Here is a 6,458-nt window from a genome sequence, read left to right as displayed (position 1 = left end):
TGCTTATGGTAGGCAGAATACTGCAGTTCTATTCTGAAATTAATTTTGGTTGAGTAATAATGTTACGTTGTTTTGAAATGTTACAGTAAATTATAATTGCATAGAAATCGGAGAATTTTGTCCTTTACCATGAAGATTAAGATGAGGCCTTTCAATAACTGCTTGTAGGACACTAAGACTTTACTTTTGAAAGTAACATTCAGCTGATTTGCACTTTTTGTTCCTTCCAGTCTAAAGCATTCAACTAATCAACAGACAAGAGTATTTGAATTTTATTGGAAATAATTTCATAATCGCCTTTTCTGAAGCCAAACATTGTTTCTGGCAGCTTTTCCAGACTGCTGCATTTTAATGCTTAAATGAAATGTGGTTGTTTAATAAACATTGCCATGCATAACATTTACTTTTTTTTTCTGAATTGTATTAAAATTGAAATGGTAAAACCAAAAATATTTGCTTATTTTCCTTTTGAAATTGAAATCTTCACAGTCATCTTAGTTCACTAATGCGTAGTGGGTCAGATGCTGTAGTGAGGCTTCATTCATTGACCTTTAACAACACTCTCCAATACAGTCTTAGTTTGCTTATTGTGAGGTGTAACATGCTAAAACCGTAATTAGGTTTTTGGTTTTTTGAACAGAAGAACTGTAGCACTGATGATGGGTGGGGGAAATGATAATGCTGAAATAAATGTTTTAATTTAGGAAAAACACTTCAACTTAGGCAAGGACCGTTTTACTTGTCTTTTGTAAGACCCAAAGGACTTGTACTCAGAACCTGAACGGAAAGAAATCTGAATGTGTTTAAGAATACATTTAGCACTTAGGGTATGATTCATGTTAACGGATTGACTCCCCATCTTGTGTTTTATTGTGGGAACTTAAAAAGCAGATGTGTTGGTGTCTGCAGTCCAGCATCTTGTCTACATAAAATTAAACACATCTGAAAAAGGGTGTAACATGCCCTGATCAAGAACCTTCTGTAATTTAGAAATTCAAAGGAAGAATTTATTTGCCAGGAGCTTATTGGTAGATTTTCCTAATGGAAAAGCTGTGGGCTTGATGATACCTTATCAGAGGCTGTCCATTTCTCCTATTTGGTATTGATTGTTTTAAAACTGATGCCATTTTCTGTCCTGCCATACTGTTATTAGGTGCTTCTCTAGCATTTCCCATTGCAAATCAGTGGAAAACTGCTTGATCACGCAGTGCTGACTGCTGTTTCTTCTAGCTACCATATCATAGAAAAGGCGTCTCAAAAAATGCATCCCAGTTGAACAACTGCTATTTCTGCAGGGATGCTGAAGACGGGTAAGGTGGTCTGCATAAATCCTGCTGGGAAAAACAAGCATACTTTTTTTTTTTTTTTCCTTTTAGTTGTGTTTGGTTTCACTACATGTGTATTTATGTTCTTTTTTTAAAAAAAAAAAAAAAATGGAAGACTCCAGAATTACTGTTAAATGCTGCATCTGAAGTCAGCAAGAATGAAGGTTTAAGTTCCATATTTAATACTTGCTCTGTTGGTAAGTGGAGAATACACATCTGAGTCCTATGCAAACTAAACAGCTTATATTAATATTTATTAAAAAATAAGCTAGAAAACATTATAAATGTTACAAAAATACATTGTTTTATTTTCTAATTTTAGCATAGAATCAAATTTGAACTGACTCCCATGTTGTTTTCCACTATCTTTTTAGTTCTCCCTCTCACCTGGATATCTTAATGACACACACCCCCCCGTAACAGAAGTCAACTAGACTTCCTGATAGCACTTCTATAGTAACAAAATACTCTTAGTTTTGAATATTTAGAGAGTTTAAGGATGTTAATTTAGCTCCAGTGAGATCCCTAGTAATGAAGAGGAGGCAGTGTGAGGTAGCCAAGGTCATAAGGTTCCCATTCTTTACAAATGTCCTTAATCCTTTGAAATGTGATAGTGTTATCTCTGTTTTAAAGACTGATTTACTGTGTGGCTTGTAGAATTGTTCATGTCTGTCATAGAAGATAAGGGTGAGATTCATAATCTCTTAAAGTGAAATGCTCCATTCTACTTCAGAGAGTACTGGACAGCTTAGATAAATATTATTCTAATATTTATTAGAATAAATATTTCACTTGGTGATTGGTGATCAAGGGGTGTTTGCTTTGGGATGTCTTTGACTTGGATCTGAGATCCTTTACCCTGAAGGGAGAATACCAACATAAAACAGTGATTTGCAGCTCTATCCTCAGGTTCCCTTCTGACAAAAATTAAACGGGATTGGCTATGCAACTAGGATGTTAAGCAGTTTTCAATGTAACTTGAACAGGAGCTTTTTTTAGAAGAACATTTTTTATAATGTTACAAAGATTTTTAATTCTGTTCAGTCTTAAGCATTCAATTAGTGCTAGCTCACTTGCTAGCTTCCTTCTCCCATCTCTCCGCTTCCAGCTTTTCTTGAAAGCTCCAGTGGCTTTGGGAAACCTGTAGGAGGAAAGAGTAGCTTGTACAAACATCTTACTGTGATTTATGTGTGGGCTACAGGAATGTGTCTGAACTCCTGGTCGAGAGGATGAATATGATCTGGGTGTGCATAGATAGGTGTGTGGCCCCCTGCTGTGGTTGGCTCATCAGGTGAGGCCAGCTGTGGGGCCAGCTGGCAAAGGCAGTAATGGCTGCCGCTGGGCTGGGGACAGTGAGGCTGCAGGACTTCAGCGTCCTGTGAGCAGCCAGAGTAGGAGATTCCCTCCCTGCCTGCAGATGTGTTGGTGGAGGGCAGGGAGCTGGAGAGCTGCTCACTGTTGGTCACATTCTCCTCAGATGTTCCCTGCCTTGTCTCTCTGTCTGCAGCTTGACTTGGTGTGACTGTTGGGAACTGCTGCTTCTCCTCTGGCTGCTGGTGTGGGGGGATCCTGATGAGGCTGGGGGCTGGGCCTGGGGGGCAACCGATGGCATTCTGGGCACTCCCAGCTTGAGAGCTGCCAGATTTTTTTAGCCTGTAAACAGTGGCTGGCCAAGGGGCTGTGTTTTTCCCTCATGAAAAGGGTATGGTCGAGCGGGCTATATGCTGTAAAGGACTTTGCGGTGACCGGCCTGCTTAGCTTGTTTAAGCCGATTTTTTTTTCCACATCATTTCAGTGTCTTTCCAGTTGCTCTTTTGTATCTCGAAATGGGTGGATTTCTTGCAGCTGAGTTGGTTTTTAACTAATGGGGGGGGGGGGGGAGGGGGGTTGTTCTTTCCAAAGGGGTAACTTTTCTGAGGAAAAAGCTCGTTTGATTAGGGGCATCTTGCATTTAAGCTTTTGCCAGACTTACAATTCAATGGGAGTCAGTTGCTCCTGCTTCATGCAGAAGTAACGTATGCCTTCCCTGAAATTTCAGTAATGGCTGGGAGGAAAAAACCCAAACCCTTCAGTTTTCTTGGGAAAATATGCCGTGTGCAGGAGGCAGGGAAGCACGGTGGAGGATGCAGGGCCATGGCTGCTGCCTCATGCCTAGGCAGGCTGCCCCGGCTCAGCTGGTGAGGAGCACAGCAGCTGGCAGCTGTGAAGGCTGGTGGTAGGAGCTCAGAAGCAGGAGCTCCTGCAGGGTCTTGCAGACACTGCATGCAGTGGTGGTAAACTGAAGTCTGTGTCACGGCTCCATTTTACACGCCTGGTGCTTCTGGTGGCCTGGTCAGTAGCCAGAGGTTTCCCCTGCATTGTGTTATGTAGAAATGCTATTGCGTCTTAGTGACAGCTTTAAAATGCTTTTTAATGCCACTTCATTACTACCGTAGTTGTTCACAAAAAGGGAACTGTATTTTAGCTTCCTTAATTAGTGCTTTGACTATTTTTTACCTCTGATAACCCAGGTAGCTGATTCTGCTAGTCTGTAAGTGTAGTTTCCTTTTAAGATGGTTTTGCTAACAGCTGCCATACAGAAGAATTTCTAGGAGGCTGAGAATATGTTCTTGAGTTTGAGTGATCTGATACCTGGCAGTTTCCATGGTGCGTATGCAATGCATTCTGTCAGAAACTTTTTTTTTGCATATATTTGGACTTACAGAGGCAACGGATCGTGGTCGATGTCTCTTAATTGTGTTAGTCTAGTCTCTGTTTATATTTGAGCAAATCAGACCACTGGGGAGTAAAGGCATTGATGTATTTGCTTTCAGCATGCTGTGCCAGACAGTTCTGTTCTGTTTCTAAACTAGCTCCTGCTCCTCACCATAATTAGTTCAACAGCACAAAGCTGTGTACCACACCTCCTTTAGTATATTTAGATGAGAGAAAGCTCTTGTCTCCTTATCTTCCTTTTTTAAACAAGTACTATGTTATTAACATCCCATGGGTAAGTGTGAGAGAATTCCAGAAATTATGTAATTATGAATTTGGTTTTGACTTTTTAAAAGACTATTTCAGTGTTATAGCTTGCTTGATTTGAAACTTAAACATTTTAAAGTAGTGTTAAGTTAGTAAGTAATTTTTGTTTTCCTAGCTATATAATTCAAATTATTAGTTTTCCTAGCTATATAATTCAAATTATTTTCCCATATCTTGCCAGTCTTTTTCTCAGTGTTTTGACTTCTTGTTGTCTCTAACTTGTATTCATTGGCAGAGAATTGTTTATCATATTTGTAATCTGATCGCGTGTACCAGGGCAGAAAAATAGTTCTTATCCCTTTGCTTACATTCTACTATTCTCTGGTTACTGTTAAGTAGTAAAGGCCGTATCTGACCTCAGCAAAGGTTGGAAAAATTTAGTTAGCATTTGCTAGGAAAAACAGTGATGAAGGATTCTCATGGCAGTGTCTTAGGACCTGGTCCAGTAGGAAGTTCAGCTGTAGGTTCAGTTATACCCTGAGGCTAAGGGTATATTCAAACTGACCTGGCTTCCAGGAGAGTGCCCTCAGAGTGAGGTTAGGCTTCTCAGCGGCCAGGAAGCAATGCTACCTGCTCCATCTGGCTGCAGTAAACTGCCTGGCCAAAGCAGTGCTCTTTCCCTTCATTATCATGGAATGGCTGGAGTTCAGCTGCCCTTGCTAGTGTTTACATGACTGCTCCAATTGTGGAAAGTAAGCAGAAGGACACAGTATTCATTTGTATGTAGACACAGATGAACGTAAATAAATTTTACAGTAATGAAACAATGAATGCCATTCAGGTAATGAAAATGGCTTATTATCAAGGATACTTCACTAGCCAAACTTGATTGTTTGAAAGGAAAGGAAATTTTGATCCTGATGTGATTAAAGTAGGCAGTTGCTTCAAAGCAGAGATTAAGACCTTGGATTTAATCATAGACAGCAAATTTTCAGGACCTGTTCTTCCTTCAGCAGAAGCCAGAGGCAAAATTCCTGTTGAAGCCAAAGAGGACAAAAGAATGTGAGCTCCAGTTGATAGACATATATAACTGGAAAGTTGCTCATACTTAAACTGTTCAATGGAGGTTTCCATATATTTGATGGCTCTATTTGCATGACAGTTGATCACAAGCTATTCAAACATGTTCTGCTTCAGCTCTCTAAGAAAACCTTTTGTTTACTGTCTCAAGTCCAAACCAAACCCAGTCAGTGAAAATTTTTTGACTGATTTTATTAGGTTGGGGCTTTAAGCTTCGAGTTTCCAGGCAGCTTGTTTAAGATACAAGTTGGTCTTTGCCAGTGTGCTTAGTACTGCTTTAGACTTGTGTGCAACAAAGGCATTTTCTATGATTTTTGTGGTTTTGATGCTTTCTGGAGCTTAACCCTTTAGCCTAGTGAAGTAAAGTGCTGACAGAAGTGGTGGGGCTAGACAGTGAGAGTTGCCCCATTAAAAAATACGGCTTATAAGAGGTTGTCACCACTTCAGGACAGGGAGATGAAAACGTGTGTATTGTACAGGGCCATACATGGTAGAAGAGAAGGCTTATATGACAACACTAATATGAAATGCAAATAGAAGTAATTAAGAAAATTGATGTGAGAAACCACTGTAAAAAAGTAACTTCAATTTATTTAAGACAGCAAATTACTAGAATTTTGTAAATTTAGGTTGCTCTGAGAGCTTCACTGGGAAGGATGAGTTTTAGACTATGTTAACTGCTACTTAATGTAAAATTCAGAAACGGCTCTGGGAGTTGAAGTACCTAAATGCTAAGCTTGGAATTTTCTACAGTTTTTTTGAGTTAAGGAACCATAAAACTGAAACCTTGTGCTGTGGATTTACCCACCTTCTGATCATGGCTGACACCCCTCTACCACACTTCCTCCTCCAAACTTACCTTCTACTTACAGCACAGTCCCAGTCCTTTCCACCCTCCCTGCCTCTGTATCTCATCAGGTCTCAATCCTTTCATCTGTATCCCACTGATATTTTTTTCAGATCAAAACTGTGCTCACAAATGCTTGCTGACACAAAACTTTTTAAATTTAAACAATATATGCTTCCTACCTCAGTGTAATCGGGCTGTATGAAGGGTACAATAATGCAGCATCACCGTTCCCATGAAATGGA

The sequence above is a fragment of the Pezoporus flaviventris genome, unplaced genomic scaffold (genome assembly GCF_033815535.1).
Source record: "Pezoporus flaviventris isolate CSIRO_AGI_PZ_B2104156 unplaced genomic scaffold, CSIRO_AGI_Pfla_v1 ptg000036l, whole genome shotgun sequence".
NCBI lineage: Eukaryota > Metazoa > Chordata > Aves > Psittaciformes > Psittacidae > Pezoporus > Pezoporus flaviventris.
This window is presented reverse-complemented; position numbering follows the sequence as displayed.